This window comes from Pollicipes pollicipes, unplaced genomic scaffold, assembly GCF_011947565.3.
Source record: "Pollicipes pollicipes isolate AB1234 unplaced genomic scaffold, Ppol_2.1 Scaffold_6138;HRSCAF=7277_pilon_pilon_pilon, whole genome shotgun sequence".
Taxonomy (NCBI): domain Eukaryota; kingdom Metazoa; phylum Arthropoda; class Thecostraca; order Pollicipedomorpha; family Pollicipedidae; genus Pollicipes; species Pollicipes pollicipes.
Window position 1 is genome coordinate 29109261 of NW_023596818.1, and position 19323 is coordinate 29128583.

General features: G+C 65.4%; 1 pseudogene; it reads right to left on the bottom strand.

The window, feature by feature from the left end:
* The window catches only part of LOC119105544 (neural-cadherin-like), a 39708-nt pseudogene that overhangs the window by 14217 nt on the left and 6168 nt on the right, over positions 1-19323 (bottom strand).

Genomic DNA, 19323 nt, shown 5'->3' on the forward strand with positions numbered 1-19323 from the left:
CAGCCGCATCGACCGGCGACGCCGTCGTGCAGCGTCCCCGGCCGCGCCCGCAGAGCAGCGGCAAGAGTCCGCGACGGCGGCGGCAGTTCATAACCGGGCACCGCTGGCAGCGACCCGAAACGAGGGCCGGCCGGCCGCCGCCGGCGGGACGGGGTCGGTCCAGACGAGGCCGGCGGGACGCGGCTCGGAGCACACTAAAGCGGGGGAAGGGGGGGGAGGGGGCCGACGGAGCCGGCCTCACGGCAGGTATTATGGCTGGCGAGGCTCGGTCGATGGCCGGGCCGTCGCAGCGTGCGGCTGCCGCGGCTGCCGTGGGACGCTTCCGAGGGCGGGGGAAGGGGCTGGACTCAAACACGGCCGTCTCATCCCCCCCCCCCCCCCCCCCCCCGGCAGGCCAGGGCACGCATCCGGTGCCAACGGGCGTGCTCGGCGCGGTCCAGCCTCACCACAGGGCCAGCCCTGCGCTTCTCACGCCAGGACGGCTCTCCACACCAGACTCGCTCCTCTCCGCAATCTCTCCCCTCCCCCTCCCCCTCCAGTCTCGCTACTCACCTCACATCACAACATCGCCCTCCATCTGACGCCTGTCGCGGTCGAACGTCGTTGCTCACCTCGTACTTGTCGCGGTCGAGCTCGATAGCGCCGTTGCTCACCTCGTACTTGTCGCGGTCGAGCTCGATAGCGCCGTTGCGCAGCCGGATGACTCCCGTGTTCTCCTCGATCATGAACTGGCCGTAAGTGTTGGCGCCGTTGGCGAAGCCGTACTTGACGCGGGTCGCCGTCCTTGTCCGACGCCACCACGGTGGTGACCAGCGCGTTTGGGCCGGCGTTCTCGTCCACGTTCGGCGTGTACACCTGCTGTGTGAAGCGCGGCTCCTCGTCGTTCTTGTTCTTGGTGTAGACGCGCACCGTGGCCGTGCCCGTCTTGGCCGGCTCACCTGCCGCGGCCGGACAGAGCGGGCGTCATGGCGGGCGTCAGGGTAGCGAGAGGGCGCCGCCCGCTGCAGAGCGGAGACGCTCCCGGCTGGAGGGGGATGCAAGGTACGGTGGGCCAGCGAGTTACGTTCGGCGGAGAGGACAAGTGCTCGCATCTGGCGGGGGAATGGGATCGTCAAGTCCGGCGGAGGGCTGGGCTCGAAGCACGCGGGCGGAGCTCGGTTTAGTAAGCGGTTGAGAACGTCACCAGCGGTGGGGGCCAACAGCGGGTCGGACGGTCAGAGGGCAGCGGCTGGGCTGGCCTGACCGGCGGGCTCGTTGGGTCCAAGCGGGGCCGCTGGGTTCCCGCGCCAAGTGCTCCCACGAGGGTGCGGGACCCGTACCCGGCGGAGCGCTGGGTTCTCGGGCCGTCTGGACCACACCAAGTGCAAACATGCTCAGCGCGGCGCGGTCCCAGCTCAGCCATTACCGAACAGACAGCTCGGGTGGGCCTGGGCCTCCCAGGAATGCTCGCTTACGAAAGATCAATAGAACCGTGTTTCGGTCCGAAACGGCCATGTTCTACGGCGAAGGTCGGGAGCTACCTTGCACTGCGTGCCACCCACGCACCCGCCACACTGCATCGATCCCCGCCGCCCTGACTGGTGCCGCGCGCCGTCCCCACCCCCTTGCGCTGCAAAATCCAAATACGTCAAAGACCGCCGCCGGTCGCCGATTATGGTTTTCACTGCCCTGGTAATGATCTGACTTCGATCAATGACCCTCAATAATTTACCCGCAAGGACGTCACGGGCATAACAACGTCCTCTGCGTCATAACAAGCGCCACCCGCTCATTTCGACCCACCCCGGCGCATTGACTCCCACATCACATCTCGCGTTTAAACGCCAACGAGCGCCGCGCCACGTGCGCAGTATCGGCGCCCGCGATCGGCCCGCCGGCCGCCGCTAATTAAACCGGCCCGGGGGGCAGCCGGCCGGCCGGCGGCGTGGCGGCGGCAGCGTCCGCCCGGTGCGCGCCGCCGCCGCCGCCGGGCGGACCGCTCCCGCGGCCGGCGGCGCGCGCGCCCGCCGATCAATCGACGACACCTCGGTCATCGCCGCCGCCGACGGCAGCGGCGGCGGCGGCGGCGGCGGCCGGGCTGGACCGGACGAGTCGCGGCGCGCGTGCTCCGGCGGCACCGATCGGTTCCGCCGGCCGGGCCGACGAACGGTGAATAATGGACAGTGTGGGGACGGCCGGCCAGGCGGCCGGTCGGCCGGACCAGGCCGGTCGAGGCGCGCAGGTGGGGTCCGGCGACCGCGCCGTCTCCGCGGGCACGGTTCGGACGCGAGGCTCGCCTGGCATGGGGAGCCGGCGGAAGTGGGCTGAGGCTGGTATGACGATAAAAATGTCAAACAGGATTTCTGCCATACGTCACAGAACACTCATTTCAGACCGGATCAGGCGACGGTCAAACCAGTTTCGAACTTACTACACAAAGCCAGCTTATGATGCTAGAACATGACAAGTGTTGCGTGGGCGTAAAAACGTGGTCAGCAGCGTCGAGTGAGCTGCCAGTAAAAACAAACCGACCCAGCATCGCCTGAACAACGGCAGACATTGGCCAGCGGCATCTACCATTGCTCATCAGCGTCCCAGCCGTTTACAGCCGGCCGACGCGTCCGCCAGCGACGCTGCCGTCGCCGGCGGCGCCGCACACACCTCGGTCGGTGGCCGTCACCAGGAACTGGTACAGGCCGTTGTTGTTGTCGGCGTCCAGGACGCGGTTGTTGTAGATGGCGCCCTGGTCGTCGACGCGGAAGTGGTCGTCGCTGACCGAGTAGAAGAGGTCGGCGTTGGTGCCGCTGTCGCTGTCCGTGCCTTTGACACGCAGCAGCTCCGAGCCCACCGGGATGTCCTCCGGCACGTTGTGCGTCTGGTAGTCGGGCAGCTCGAACTTCGGCGCGTTGTCGTTGACGTCCATGACCTTGATGGTCAGCTGCGAGAGGAGGCGGAGGTCAGGGGGTGAGCATGCTGCGACAGGCCGGGCCGGAGCGGGGGAGGTGGGCACCAGAGGAGCAGCGGCGGATGGGTACCGCGGCACGCCGGCCGGAGCGAGGGAGGCGGGCGCCAGAGGAGCAGCGGCGGATCGGTACCGCGGCAGGCCGGGACGGAGCGGGAGAGGTGGGCACCAATGGAGCAGCGGCGGATGGGTACCGCGGCACGCCGGTCGGAGCGAGGGAGGTGGGCGCCAGAGGAGCAGCGGCGGATGGGGACCGCGGCAGGCCGGCCGGAGCGGAGGAGGTGGGCGCCAGAGCAGCGGCGGCGGGTGGGTACAGCCCAGCCAGCCGAAGAGCAGCGTTGACCTGAGAGATCTGGTGTATGCGTCACTAACGCCGATAGTGTACGTTGACCGCGCTGCTTCCGTTCCGACAGCCTGCCTGTGGCGTGCATGAAAACATCAGACGTAATAATATGCTGTTAGTGTCACCCTGGTCCATTATCTGCTGACTTCGGCGAACAGTTGCGAAAGCCTCGAAAGTTCATCAGGATAACGTGCGTCACGCAATATGCGCAAGTCAGTTTCCATTCACCATCCGCCCAGCATCAAAATGACCGGCATTTCACGCCGCTTTTCCCGGTCGCCCCGGCGCAGGCAGCAGCAGCGGCAGCGGCGATGACAGCGTCAGCGGCCTCTCTCACCTCGACGCTCGTGGAGAAGCCGCCCGAGTCCTCGGTGGCCGTCACCACCAGCGAGTAGATGTGCGGCTGCCGCACGTCCTCGAAGTCCAGCTCCTTGGCCAGCTTGACGATGCCGGAAGTGGGGCCGATGTTGAACGTGCCGGCGCCCAGGCCCTGCGCCTTCAGCGTGTAGCGAATCTCGCGGTCGGCGAATGACTTGGCCTTGACGGCGATGACACTGCGACAGGCAGCGCCGGAGGGGTGAGCGTCGCGTCACGTGACCGCCGCGGGGCGACCGGCGCCACGTCACCGCCGACCTTCGGCCACCCCGGCCGGGCGCCGTAGATCACGGCGCCACGACCGGTGACGGCGGCCGCGCTGATGAATACACTCCAGACTGGGTCAGCCGGCGCCCGGGCAGCGCCGGCTGCCTGCGCCCCAAGCTTCGCCGCGCACGCCCGGCAAAAACCCCACCGACTGCAATCAACCCGGTCAAATGAGGCGTTATTCAGTCCCCGACCGCCTGGAACAGACGCCACCGCCATCAAAAGCCGCCGGAGCGCACCGGATCGCCGGCGCCTGCCGTAAAAAGCGGCGGGGAGAATCACGAGGCAAAGGTGGGCCGTTTTTCGGCCCCCGGCGCCGATTCCTGCGACGCCCGCGCCACCCGCAGCCGGCAAAAACTGCCAGGTCTGATTTACATCATGAGGCGGCGCGGCCGGCCGCGGTGATCTGGGCCACGCCTCGGCGAGCGACCTGCAGCCGCTCCCGGCGTCGGCCACACGCCGCCAGTATGATGAACCGCCGCCCGGCGTGTTGTAACAGCAAACACCGGGCGCGACCGTTCCGACAGGAACAATAATCAAAGCGCCACGGCCGGGCTTGTACGCAAAACGATGATAGCGCAATTGCACCGGTCATTACAGCTACCGGAAGAGCAATCACTGGCCGTCTGGGGGTATGCATATGAATAAGACCTTCGCCCATCGGATACAGCGGTTAGCGTCCCACCATCTCGACATGACCTACGGTGCAGACATGTGACCTTGGCGTCAGATCGTGTCCAACATGCAGATCGTGTCCATCTTGCGGCCTCAGCACCGAATGCTCCCGCCAGCGGCGGACACAAACAAACATTTCCCTCCCAGAACACCCCGCGCGGCGCTCCGGCCAGCGGCACTAACTTGGTGTCCTTCTGGTGGTTTTCGAAGATCTTGGCCTCGTAGCCGGGCATGTAGAACTGCGGCTGCCGTTTGCCACCCACGATGCTGAGCCGTTCCTCCTCGGTTGCCTGGAACTTGCCGAGCGCGTCGCGGCCGTTCTGGTCCTCGGCCTTCACGTACAGCACGTACTCCATGTCCAGCTGGAAGGGTTCGGCGCCGCGCGTGCGCACCACACCCGAACGCTCGTCCACCTGGAAACGGCCGCCGGCTGGGGACGCGACGGACGAGCGCTGGTCAGCGTCCGAGACGGCCGATCGAGGTACGGCACGAGGCAGGCACACACACGGCTGGGGACGCGACGGACGAGCGCTGGTCAGCGTCCGAGACGGCCGATCGAGGTACGGCACGAGGCAGGCACACACACGGCTGGGGACGCGACGGACGAGCGCCGGTCAGCGTCCGAGACGGCCGATCGAGGTACGGCACGAGGCAGGCACACACACGGCTGGGGACGCGACGGACGAGCGCTGGTCAGCGTCCGAGACGGCCGATCGAGGTACGGCACGAGGCAGGCACACACACGGCTGGCGACGCGACGGACGAGCGCTGGTCAGCGTCCGAGACGGCCGATCGAGGTACGGCACGAGGCAGGCACACACACGGCTGGCGACGCGACGGACGAGCGCTGGTCAGCGTCCGAGACGGCCGATCGAGGTACGGCACGAGGCAGGCACACACACGGCTGGGGACGCGACGGACGAGCGCTGGTCAGCGTCCGAGACGGCCGATCGAGGTACGGCACGAGGCAGGCACACACACGGCTGGCGACGCGACGGACGAGCGCTGGTCAGCGTCCGAGACGGCCGCTCGAGGTACGGCACGAGGCAGGCACACACACGGCTGGGGACGCGACGGACGAGCGCCGGTCAGCGTCCGAGACGGCCGCTCGAGGTACGGCACGAGGCGGGCACACGCACGCTGATCGTCACGGGTTTATCCGTCTCATCTGGGGGCAGTAGACGCGGGCCACGCGCGCCGAGAATTGGCCCGCGCCGCCGCATTCAGGCGACGTAAAAGGCCGAGCATAGGTGAAATGACGCGTTGTTAAGATTGACTGATACACGTTAACCGGTCTCGATTACATCGCCTTGATTGATTTATCGGCTGACAGATCGGGTCATTCATTCACACGATTAACCATTATCTTGTACCACTTGATAATCGGGTATCCAGTGATGGCACGCCGATACATTCCAGCAGTGGCACGGCACCGTCGCCAGAGGCCTGCCGATATACTCCAGCAGTGGCACGGCACCGTCGCCAGAGGCCTGCCGATATACTCCAGCAGTGGCACGGCACCGTCGCCAGAGGCCTGCCGATATACTCCAGCAGTGGCACGGCACCGTTGCCAGAGGCCTGCCGATTCGCCAGCGCCGAGCCCCACCATCCGAGCGAGCCGAGCCCAGCCACGCCAGTCTCTCAGCGCCCGCCTGCCCTCTCCGTCTCTCAGTGATCACGGGGGAGGTCGAGTTCGGACCACCTCTCCAGCGCCGCCGTTGGCAGAGCCGGCCGCGGACGACGGCGGCCGCCGGTCCATGCTGTCGCGTTGCGGACGCCGCGTCGGTGCACCGGACCGCAGCCGGTCCAGGGCTGGACCGGGAGAGACTAGACCAGACCAGATCGAACCACACCGGCTCAAAATGAACCTAACCACTTCACGATGGAGCGGATCACGCCATGCGATAGTCCTGACCAGACCCAACCAGACAACAATTCCCATCGGACCAGGCTAGCGCCAGTGCACTGTCGCCGGCTCCGTCACCGGTGTCGGTCCGGCCGCCGCGGCGAGCCCCGGACCGGCGAGGCCGCACGTGGACGCCCGCCGCGCTGCAGAGCTGCAGCATTGCTCGATCAGATCGGGTCGGAGCTGCAGATGCGTCCTGCTGACGGAACCATCGCTCACGAGTCGCTACGACTGCAGACTACAACAGCGAGAGCCGAGCTGATCGCCCTCCGCCGCACTTGATCATTCTCCTCGGCCTGCGGATTACCAAGTTAATTAATTAGCTTATCGGCTGCTGCGGCCATCAAACGTGCCGTTCGGGCAGTCGCCAGGTACGGTTAGGTCTAATCTTCTCTGTACGTGAGTGGAATGCTGGCTGATTGAAGTGGCCATACAACAGAAGTCCGGTGGTCGTAGGCTCTAGCAGCCTCGACAAATACCGGCGTTTCCATCTCAATATGCAATATAACGCCTGGGTAAGATACCAGCATCAATTTCCTTCAAGCAAGCATGTCGTCTATGAATAAAAACGAATCCTTATAAGGAAACGTATAAGGCTTCAAAAAAAAACGAAGAGCAGACTCCATCCGGCCAAATCAAACATACGAGCAATTCAAACCCAACGGGGTGCTCCCGGCTAACAAAGGTCGGGAGTTTCCGAGCGCCGCCACAACCGAAACAATTCCGTGTCCATCTCAGCATGATGAACCGCAATCCCGCAGCCGAGCGATTCTCGTCGGCGATCACACCGGCGCGGCGGCTGAGCCGGGCTGGGCGCCGCAGCGCCGTCCGCCGGGGGCACTCCGGCGGCGGCCGAACACAAACCGCTCTGTCTGAGTGTCGCCGGCCGCTCGCCGGCCCCGATCAATACACCGGCGAACGGGCCGGCAGCGCCCGGGGAACCGACAGTGAAAACCGGCCGCAGTGCTCGACGGCAGCGTGTCTGCGACCTCCGCCGGCGCCCGCAGGGCACGGCCGGGGCGACGGGGGTCGCGAGCCGGCGCCGGCCAGCCGGTCGCGCCGCTTGGGGCCAGCGCGGCGCCGCCGGACGGGCGGGGCCGACCCGGCCCGGCCCGGCGCGCGCAGTCGCCGGCCCGGCGCGCAACGAGCGAACGCTCCGCCCGCCCGCGGGCCCGCGGACCCACCCCAGCCCGAACAATGACAACGCGGCCCGGCGGCGGCAACAATCCACCGGTGCGAGCGGCCGCGTCCGCCGCCGGCGTCCGGCTGCCGACTAACGAGCCCATGCGTCACCGTCGCGCCGCGTCGCGCCCAAATGAGGAGGCCCGAATCGGCTAATTGAAGACTGGCATGATGAGCCGAAATGACGCCGATTTACTCAGCGGACGCCGGCGACGGCGGCCGGCCCCACGCTCTGCACGGCGGAAATGGCCCGGATGAAAATGGCCCAGCGTCCACGCCGTGCAATCCACAAGGAATGCGGATAACGATCCGGCCCGGACTCGGCGGAGTCCCACGGAGTCCGCGGTGTCCGCTGGCGTTCAGAGGCGGCCACACGTCACGGCCGAGGCCGGACGACGGAGGAGCCGGACCAGCCGAGCTCCTCCCGACTCCCGGCCGGAGACAGCGCGTCCCGAGGCGATTGCGACGCACACCGGCCGGCGCCCGACGGCTCCCGAGCCAATCGACACCCCTGCGAGTGACTGGCCGGGCGGGAAGGAGGGTCGCCGCCGGCTCGGGCTCGACCCGGCGCCGCGCCATCTCCCGCGCCTCGGCCGCGGCGGCAACCCACTCACTCCGGTCCTTGACGAGGAAGTAGTGGATGTTGTGGTGGGTGTCCGGGTCGCGCGCCTGCAGCGTGAACACGGGCGTGTTGGGCGGCGCGTTTAGCTTCACCACCGCCTGCATGGGCAGCGGCCGGTTGATGAAGTACGGGTTCTCGTCGTTGTCGTCCTCCACGCGGATGATGATGCGCTGGTTGTCCTGGTCTGGAACACGGCGGGGGCGCCGGTCAGCGGGGGCCGCGCGGACGACGGCACGCCGGCCGACACCGGCACCACAGAGCGGCGAGACGGCGGCACGGGAGCCTGCTCCGGCGGTCTCCGGCACCGGCCCGGGCCAGCCAGACGCCCGCTGACACCGGGGACGACGGCGCTCACGGGGAGGGTGTGCAGAGCTCGTGTCCGCGCGCTGATGAAACATTAGCACATTCGCTGCTTTAAAGACGGCACGCCGGGACACATAAATGGCATGTGAAGTTACGCATGCGGCTCTCTGACCAGCAAACATTGTTTAAGGTGCTAGTGGTCAGCACCTGCGCGTTGATGATCTAGCAACTGCAGCAGCGCAAGCACTCTGCCCGGACGCCACAAAGCCACTACAACACATAACGGCACATGCTGGCGTCGTGCGCAGTTTACAAAAGCAGTTGAGCATGTGTCGTGATCTGCCCATGCTCTCCGCGTAGCAGTGCGGCTGGAGCACGTCACGCCGATGGCCTGCATCCCAGTGTCGGCCGGCGGCTGCCGACAGCACCATCGCCGCCAAGCCGGGCCTGGCGGGCCCTAACCCGAGGCCGGTGGCCGGCGGGCCGGCGGGGCGGCGGGACAGCGCGTGACCCTAATGATGGTGTGGCCGCCCCCGGCGCGCGGCCGCCATCGAGCCGCGGCCGCGGGGCGGGGTGCGACAAACGGCAGCGCATGCAACATGCTACAGTCGGGACCGGACCCCGGGCCGGCCACAGCAAGAGGAGTCCGGCTTCCCGTACGGTACTCACAGGTGCCTCCTTTGTACGACAGTACTTGAAACAACAGAACATTGACGTCGGGGGCGTGAACACGAACGGGGTGAGGTCAGTTATGAGGTGAGGTCAGAGGTCAGTCGTTTAAGTGGTAAGTCCAGTGACACGGTGCGTAGATGCACGGACGGCACATAACATCTCACGAACACGATGTCCCGCTAACAGCTCGACGTCCTGCGAACCCCGCCACAACGCATGCCCACTCGATCCAGTACAAACTTCATTCAGCACGGCAACACACGGACCAGGGAAATAATTAAAACTGCCAGCACCGCCGGCCGCCGAGCACGCCAACGTCAAACCGCCAAATCCCGTGACCTCCGGTCATTGAGTGAGCCCAGTGACCGGAGCGAGCCCAGTGACCGGCCGCCGCTAATTGAGCCCTGACCCCAGGCGGCAGCACATTCCTGGCCCGAGTAATTAACACCAGCCGACCGGGCGCGCCCCACGTCCCAACGAGAACGCGCAATATGTCGGCGGCGGTGGCCGTCCGGCGCGGTGCGGCCATGTTTTTGCCGCTGCGGCACGCGGGGAAGGACGGGGGGCCGGCCGGCCGCGGCGCCCGCTGGGCTCCAGCCGGGCACGTCCGGGGCGGGCCGTCGGCGGGTCATCCCCGCCCAGCGCCGGCCCCGCTGGGAGTCTGTCCCCGACAGTGCCGGCTGCGACGCTGGGAGTCTGTCCCCGACAGTGCCGGCTACGACGGTAGTCCGCTTCGCTGGTCACGTCCGAGCGACCCGTCGCCCAGTGGCGGTGGCGCGGCGTGCTGTGACCACCCGAGACCGGACACGCCAGCCCGCAGACGGCCGAGTGGACGCCGGACTAGCCCAGGATGTCTATTTTCAGGAGGTCTATTTTTGGTGTCCTTTATCAGAACGTCCCCTTTCATAAGGCGTGCGCACATGACGCCTGCATGAAGAGCACATCAGTCGGAAGGCCTACGGTCAGAAACATGAAGGCCTAAACATGATTTGAGTTAAGGTTTCGGGACCCGACGTTGACAAAAAAATATTACGAAAAATCATATTTGTACCAAATAAAACATGCAGAATAATCGCAATAAAACTGAAAACATCTACATTAATGTCCATAGCACAAGCATAAGTGCATACATTTCAATGAAATGGAATTTACTCAACTGCACCCTGCAACTGTAACTGTATGGACAGGTTATTGCAATCGGACACCAGTCTTAGACCAAGCGTTTCAACACATGGAAAGGACAGTTCTAAACACAAATTTATCGATATTAAACCAAGCATCAGATATGATGAAATAAGCTCGCTTATACCTATTGGCATACTTTAAAGTGAAAAGGGCTACTCCAGACAAGAGCTTTTTCTGCTCCTCAATATGCTCTTCTGCTGCCTGTCATTGTTTGGGCGCGTCATGGAACCTTTGTATGGCATAGAGTCGCTGCCAAACTAGACATGCGAAATTGCCACCCTACGCTATCACTTGAAGTACTTCGAATTTGCCGAGAGATGATAGCACGGTGCTGCAAGTGTTCACTGAGCCACATATCGTTAAGTGCTCGTGTTCGGCACCCCCGTGGTGTTCTTGTATATTATCCCGTGAGTCTACAGAGTTTACTTGCATTGACATACTTGCTTATGGCATTTTTGGAAGTTATTCGATTACAAGTCTTACTTCCGTAATAACAACTCATAATCTCCAACTTCTTACAAAATGTAGCACAACACGCGATCCGGGCCGAGACGCGCCTCGGGGGGGGGGCCCCAAACGAGGCCCCAGCGCACACTCCGGTGGGTTCATGCGCGACCCGGGGCTCGAGGTTAGACCCAGGCGTGTCTAGTCCTGCCCTACCGCCATTTCCCCTCCTCCCACAACCTTGAAATGGTCATTCCCGGTGCAAGACGGGCTAATCCAAACAACCAATCGTGACTGAGCCCTGTGCAACTGGTTCAACATTCATGGAGAGCCAATGGACGTCCGCAACATTAGGAAATCGCGCACACGGAGGCCTGACCTAAGCGGCTCCACGATACTATAATTATTGGCCTTGAACGCCGCATGGCCTATGGGCTGGCAGGATATTTGAACGACGTTGTCGTGGAGTGCAGCTAAGAAACTGGCGGGTCTTAGGTCTAAATAAGGACAGGGCTGTGAATTATTGTTGAAGTGAACCCATATGTGATATGTGAATTGATATTCAAAGTGGCCACTTCAGTTTAAAATCTCACACACATGTGGAACACTTTCAGTGTAAAAACATCCAAATCTTCAGATTTTGGCACGTCTTTTCGAAACATCGCGAAATCAATGAGCACACGTACTCCGCTGTTGACCATTGACCGTCCGCTGAGCGTCCGCTGGCGGTCAACCGCAACGGATATCCGACTAGAGTCGAATCGGATTGTCTTGCAGCTATGGCAGAAGCTTGATTTGATTAAACTTTGAGAACAGTAAGAGCCCATGTTGTCAACCCCATCACTTCCAAATTTTCATTGCAAAAAACAGATCATCCAAGGTCTTAAAACCTTGATACAAGCATAAATCTACGTAAGCTTTCTGAGCATAGACGTGCTGAAGTGGGCATTCCGACCCACAACTGTCTTTGCGCCTTATCAGGGTGCATGTCAAACATGGTACTTGGACAGGTTCCGGGTGCATGAGTTGGAAATTGTGCCCTTTTTTGTGTCACCTCAAAGTGAAGGGTGTGGAGCGCAAAAGCATTTCCCGGAATCACGTACGTGTCTTTGTCGCCTCCGTTGTCTGGGGGAAAGATGCTCGACTCGCCATCCAGCGGCGCTGGGTACGAGCGCCGGGGCGGGTGCATTGTTTGGCCTGACTGACGTGGGAAGTCCAGCTGGCGACGGGCTGGTGGTCAGCCCAAGCCCGGACCGGCCGTGCCGCCACAAGGTGCGGCGTAAAGCCCTCCGCAGTTCTGTCTGATGAAAGGGTGGATGATTGTCCGTTTAACTGGGTGGTACATCTTTGCTAGTTTGTGGGTTCAGAGTGCACTGAGCAGGCTAGATGGTAATAATATCCACAAATATCGCCGCCCTAACGCCTGCCGGTCTCGCCCCCGCGCCTCCAGTCGGCCAGACGACCGGGCTGTTATGCCCATCTGGCCGGTGCCGGGCTGTGTCCGGCACATCCCTTGGTCCGCGATTCGCGTCCCATCCGCCCGCGTTCGGCTGCGGTCACGTCAGCGGCGCTCGAGGCCACGCCCGCGGAGGCCCGCGGAGGCCCGCCGAGGCCCGCGGACCCCCGCCGACGCCCGCCGAGGCCCGCGGACCCCCGCCGAGGCCCGCGGACACCCGCCGACGCCCGCCGAGGCCCGCGGACACCCGCGGAGGCCCGCGGAGGCCCGCGGACACCCGCGGAGGCCCGCGGAGGCCCGCGGACACCCGCCGAGGCCCGCGGACGCCCGCCGACGCCCGCCGAGGCCCGCGGACACCCGCCGACGCCCGCCGAGGCCCGCGGATCCCCGCCGAGGCCCGCGGACGACCGCCGAGGCCCGCGGACACCCGCCGACGCCCGCCGAAGCCCGCGGACACCCGCGGAGGGCCCGCGGACGCCGTCACCGCGGCCCGAGCGGCGACTGCGCCTCTGCTCCGGCCCGCTGCGGATGGCGGCCGACGTCACGGCGAGCTGGCCAGTCAGCCGGCCGAAGTCGCAGCAGGGCGGCGGCAGCGGAGCGACATCGGACGGAGCCGACGTCAGCGGGGCCACATCGCCCCGAGCCGGCGGCACTGGCCCGAAGGCTACTGCATCAGGCGCCCCGACAGCAGAGGATCCGACATCGGGCGTCCCGACATCACAGGGTCACTCATCCGACGGTCGGACATCACGGCCGGCTGACGTCGGCTGGGCCGCGGGGCGGCATTCCATCACCCTGTGGGCGGCGTCCGGGCCGGCCCCATTGTCACCCGGACAGGGTCGGCCCGGCACGGCCGGCCGCGGCGCCGACCCCCCGCCGGGCCGCGGCCGAGCCTTCACACACGCGCGCCGCCAGCCCGACTCCCTCCGATCGGAACTTCATCACGCTCAGAGCCATTACTCAGCGTCAATGAGCGTGGCCACCCTGGCAGGCGCGTCAGCAGGCCTACACCTGTCCCCGTCAGATGTCACACGCCACGTCACAGCGTCAACGTGCAGCGCCAGGCCTTGACAGTGCCTCGCCGCCGCCGGGACGCCCCGGGACGCCCCGGGCCGGCCGGTCGTCCGGTCGGCGGCGCCCTCCCTGGCGCACTCCTGGAGCCGCCCCTGCCGCGGAGGGGCGGCCGTCGCCGGCCGGCGGGCGCCGCTGAGCTCCGGCCGGGCGGCGGAGCGCGCCACCGCCGCCTCTCGCTGCCGGCGCCGGCCAGTTGCCACCGCCCGCCGGTGGCACGCGGCTCCAGAAAGCGGGCGGCCATGCACATGATCGGATAGAACGTGGCCTTTTTCGGCCGGCGAGGCGCGAGGGTCGCTGCACGGGAAGCGCGAGGGGGGAGGGGAGGAGCACAGCCGCCGGCGGCGCGTGGCCTGCGCGGTCGGGCATCACGCCCAGCTCAGCACCTGTTAACGGCGGCAGGTGCTCTCCGCTGGATCGGGACACCGGCGAGCGTCGGACAGTTGGATCGGGCTGCTTGACGGCAGGGCGGAAATGTGCCAGAGTTGGAGTGTAGAAATGGAGAAATCAAAATTGTGAGAACGTCTCATCTGTATCAGCAGCGGCTACATACAATTCAAATTTTCTTAAGACCGCACCTATCATCTCTCATCTCGCCCCACCGTTCAGCGTTCGGATTAACATTTCGTATACTGCCACGGCAAGTGGAGCGTAAGGTCTTGGTGTGAACGAATGGCGAGCATATTCTTCTGGACGGAGGGTTCAACAGCAGGCCATTTTTCCATGTTGTGGTGCCAGGGCTCTGACTGCCGCCGGCGCGCACATCTTGCGTGCAGTGCTGTGGGCGACAGGCGACCTTGCAGTCCGCCCGCCCGAAGCGCACGCAGGCGACCAGCGCTGTGCGTGTTGTAGTGCCCGCCGCCACCAACATCGGGCATTTGATTTTTCAGAGCGGCTCGTCCATCGCGCGTTGCGGTTTCTTGCGCGCCCCTCTGACGTGGGAAAGCGCCCCCTGCAGGTCCTTTCGGCCGCGGAGGTGAACATTTTCCAGACGTCGGTTGGGTTTCGCCGCGTCGGCGCTCGTGTCCCGGTTGGCCTTGGCCTCGGGTTCAGCCGGTGGGAACACCTTCCCAAAGTGGCAGACGGTGGCGCCCGTGAGACCTACTCAGCCACACGAACAAAAGGGCGGGCGCTCCTCAAGCCTTCCGTGAAATAGCACACTGAATGTCATGTCACTCTGTTAAATTAACGAGGCGTGTGACGGCCCTGACCACGAGAACCGCCGCCGTTGGTTTTCCGCCACTTGAAACGAAAGGGAGGAGAGGGCACAGGCTGAGAGCGAGCCGCGCCAGCCGCGCCAGCACGTTATCCGTTCCACCAGTCGACCCCGGTGGCAGCCCCGACGGAACACCCGCCCCGCACCCTCATCGTCCGCCGCGCCGTCGCGCCCCTGACCGCTGCCGACCCGGGCCGGGCGCCGCCGAGTTCGCCGCGAGGTGTGCGTACGTGCCCTCCCCCGCCCCCCGTTCCTCCGGGGGCCCAGGTGTGACCCGGCCGGGTCGGATCGATCGGCAGGCGGGCCCTCTCGGTCCGATCGATGCCGCCGGGCGCGACGGGCCAAGCCGCTGCGGTGAGCCAGCCGGCGAGACGGAGGCCGGCGCGGCGGCGGCGCCGGCCAGGGGAGCGGCGGCACGGCCGAGGGCGCGGCACTAAGGGATGAGGGGAGGGCTGGCCGGACAGCGAGTGTTGGGCAGCGGCAGCGAGGTCCCGCTCTGATCGAGTCGTTGCTGCGTTTCAAGCTGAAGCTCCGCACACAGCGCAAAAGGCACGGTCACTGCCGTTCGGGCACGCGCGTGTTGATAAGAAGGTTCACCAAGCGCTAAATGACAGCGAGAGCTGTGCCCCGCCCCCCTCCCCACCCCCGGACAGCCGCCAGGGCATCGGTCAGCTCAACGGACCTCCGATCGGTGCACGCTTCCCGCACTGATCTGCACAGCGGCCGTAACGCGATTACCGCGGTTCGGTACGCAGACCAGCAAAGCCCGAGTGCCAATGAACGGGCTTGTTAAATGGCCAATGAAATAATGCGACCAACTACCCACTAGCAAGCGTAATGCACAGTGGTGCAAGCAATGCGGCATAAATTGCATTGTATCCCTGGCAGCACCGCAAGGTTTCATGAAAACGGCACACTGCAGAAGAGGAAACATCCGCCTGGTAATCGGCTTAAGTGTTTTGGCCTCATGCATATTCGTGGAGCGCGAATGCTTGCTGTCAGCCAGCGACCGACCAAGCCATACTTGCAAGCTTCACCAGCGAATAAATAATCTCCTATTTCCCGAGTCAGACAGATTGCAGGGACCTGTGTCTACCTCATTGTTATTTCAATGGAGCATTAGGTAGTCGTGTCGGCAAATTGGACGATGGTTTGAACAGCGCGGACTCAGCTCCTAAGGAACGGTCGAATGCACTCCACATATTTTCAACGGAAAGGGTGGATGATATGTATAGGATGGCCGGAGGACAAAGGGCTTCAAAAGACTACAGACTTTGCGCGATATAACCAAAAGCAAAACCAAAAGCAAAAAAAGCGTGCATAACTAAACCAGACCCGATTCGTCACAGAAGGTCACGAAGCACCATTCAGTAGATATGATAAGATATTTCGTTCCCAGCCGAGCCTCTGGACATCTTCGACACGTCGGCGTTCCATCAAAGCAGCCTCTCATTCGTTTGCCGCTGCCTCCCCGAGGTGGTAGCGCGTGTCCCTAGGTCGCACTGCCCGCACGTGTCTTAACCCTGCCCACATCGGCCCACAACTCAGCCATGAGCCAAAAGCTACGTCGTTCGGACGGACGGGAGTCAGGAAGTTCGCATGAACGGAGCCTCCGTGCCTCGCAGAACACAGCGGCACCCAGCCGACCGCCGGGTTTGCGCGGACCAGACCGTCGCCCCTTTGAGAGCGCTCGCCGCTGCACGGGCACGCGGCGGTGTCGATCGCAGCCGTCACGCCCCCGCAGACCGGCACCGGTCACTCCAATACCGACCCGCGCACGTCCAGCATCCCCATCGTCAGGTCAGCCGGCGTCGCTGGCGGCGTCGCTGGCGGCGTCTCGGCGCGTCCCGCCCGCCGGCACGCCCGCCTCCCGTCTCGCTGCGCCTCGCGGTCTCGCCTGCCGCGCCGCGGCCGGCCGGCAGGCGAGCGGCGCGGCGCCGCCGGCGCGCCCCGCGGCGCCGCGCCGCTCGGCCGTTTTGGCGGCGCGGCGTCACGCGACCCAGCCGGCTCGACGCTCGCGAACAATGGCCAGCCGGCCGCCAATTAAGCGGCCAGGGGCGCGTCTCGCCGGCCGGGCGGTGACTCACGGGACGCGCGCGCCCCACCGAGACGAGAGGCGGCCGCGCTAACGACGTTAGCGACGACGGGCGGACGGGCGCGCACCGCGGCTGGGACGTGAGGAGGGGCCGTGGGTCCCACGAGAGCAGCGGGTGTGAGGAAGGGCCGTGGGTCCCACGAGAGCAGCGGGGTGCGAGGAAGGGTCGCCGGCCCCCGAGAGCCGCAAGGACGCCGAGGTGGAGATGCTCGTCTTTGCGCCGCGGCTGGGATGCGAGGAAGGGCCGTGGGTCCCATGACAGCAGCGGGTGCGAGGAAGGGTCGCCGGTCCCGATAGCCCCCGCTGGGACGCCGAGGCGGAGCTGCTCGTCTCCGTAAAGCTGCTGGGGCGTGAGGAAGGGTCGCGGCGTGAGGAAGGCTCGCGGCTGCCAGCGGCGCCGCTGGGGGTGCTGAGAAAGCCCGGTCGTCTCGTCAGACACGTCACCAGCGATGCGACGACACAGCACGCCTGGCGCAAACGGCGGGCGGGAAGACTCGCGAGAAACGCAGCGATCAGTGTCCCAGCGCGTACGAGGAAGGAACGGCGGCACACGGTCGAGGACTGCGATATCCAGGGGCCACGAACCGGGGAGAGGGGGAGAGGGCAGAGCGAGAGGGCATGGGCGGCTAACTCCCCAGTTAAAACAAGACGGCATTTACCCGTCGCTTTGCACGGTCGCGAATTGGTTTCAAAGTGTTACCAAGTCGAAACAATGCCGCCGCCCGACTTCGAGAGAGCTGACGCGTTGTTGGCGAGAGTAGACAGCCGGCGCAGGCTGTTTGCACCACGAGCTCTCGGCCGGGCCCGCCGCAGCTGTGCCGCCATCCACCACTCCTCAGCCGGCCGCCGGCGTGGTCACGTGATGCGGCGGCCGGCCGGCGGCGCGGGTCACGTGACCGTGCGGGCGGCGGCGGCGGCGGCGGCGGCGGGACGCGCGCGCGCGCAGCCGTCGCCGGCTATCGATTGAGAGATGAGCCGGGCCGGGCCTGGCCGGGCCCGCTGTGCCCCGACACGGCCTCGTTCAGACAACGGCGCGCGCCTGTCAGCACCGGCGCCGCTCCGGCGACGGCTGGAGCCGGGCTGTGCACAGAGGCCGATGCTCAGCCCCGCACGGCGATAGCACGTCACAACGCAGGGAAGAGTCGGCGGGCAGTTCCTTATCGGCTGCTCGCAGCTCTGGGTTGGAGGAATTGGGGAAGAGGTTGTACAGCAAGGCACAGTGACTGTTCATGAAGCCGTCATCTCAGAGAAAGCTCGCAGGCCACAAGGGTGATGGGAATAATGAGAACAATGAAGATTGCACTAATAAGCATTCCAGCGCCGACAGACATCACCAGCATCCCTAAACTTCAGCTGTGCATGCAACGTACATAAATTCGACTCCCATGGGTTGAGTACACATCCCCACACCCATCCATTCGCTGCGATGCGTGCAGCGCGCCGGCAGTCGGGGCGGCGCTCACGGGGATACGGCCGCGCGAGCTGGCGGCGAGGCCACAGACCGCGCCCGCCGCCGGCAAGCTCCCGCTCCGGCTGTTTATCATCCGCAGCGGGGCTGCAGAGGGACTGCAGCGGCGAGCCGCGCCGCTCGGGACAACCCCACGGCGCCGCTGCGGTCACAGCCGCGCCATCATCCTAGCCGGCACGGCTGGCCGCCGTAAGCGGGTCCACATCCACACACGGGCGGGAAGGGGGCCGGGCCCGGGGCCCGGGCCGGCGCCGTTGCGGGCGGACGGAGACACCGCGGTGGCCTCCCAACAAGGGCCGGCTGCCGACCGGCTGCAGACGAAGGCGCTGACATGACGAAACGCTGCTGCCTGCAGCGAGGCTGCCGACCGCCCGGACAGCCGCGTCAGCACGCAGCGCGGCGGGGGCGGGGTGTGGCGCGGGTGACGCCGCCGCGCCACCGGGTCCGTTCGGTCCGCGGAGCGCCCGTCACTGGTCGCGACAAACGCTGATCGAGCCGGCCCGGACGCAAACAAGACGGCGTTTATAAACAGATTCGCCTGCTGACAGGCCGACACCAGCGCCGCCGGCGCCGGCGCCGGACGCGGCGGCCATGCAGCCGAGCTGACCTCGACCCGTCGGCTACGGCTTCACCTGCTGCCGACCGATGACGAGCGGGTGGAAGCGAGGAGTCGGCGTCCGCGGCGGCGGCGGCCCGCACCGGCCAGGCCGGCGCGCTGTCGGTTCGGGAGGACCCCTGGTGCGGCGAGCCCGCCCGGCCGCGGTGCCGTGCGCGGTCGCCAGATGCACCCCTTTGTTCGCCGCCCGTGAGAGAGCGGGGACCGCCGCCGGGAGGGAGGAGCACCGCTGCCAGTCCCCTCCGCCGGCGTTCCGGAGAGGGGAGCGCGACCCCTTCTGGACGCGAGCATCGCCTGACCCTACAGTGGCCGGCCAGACACCTAAGGGCAGGGCCGAGGGGCAGCTGACGGCCGTGTTCTGCCACACCGAAGCCGTACTAAAGCCGCACGCTGGGACTTCATAAGGCGTGACGCGACAAACCCTTAAAACAAGCAGCACTCATTCAATTCGGGCCGCGGAGGTGCCTGGCCTCAAAATCGCACAAC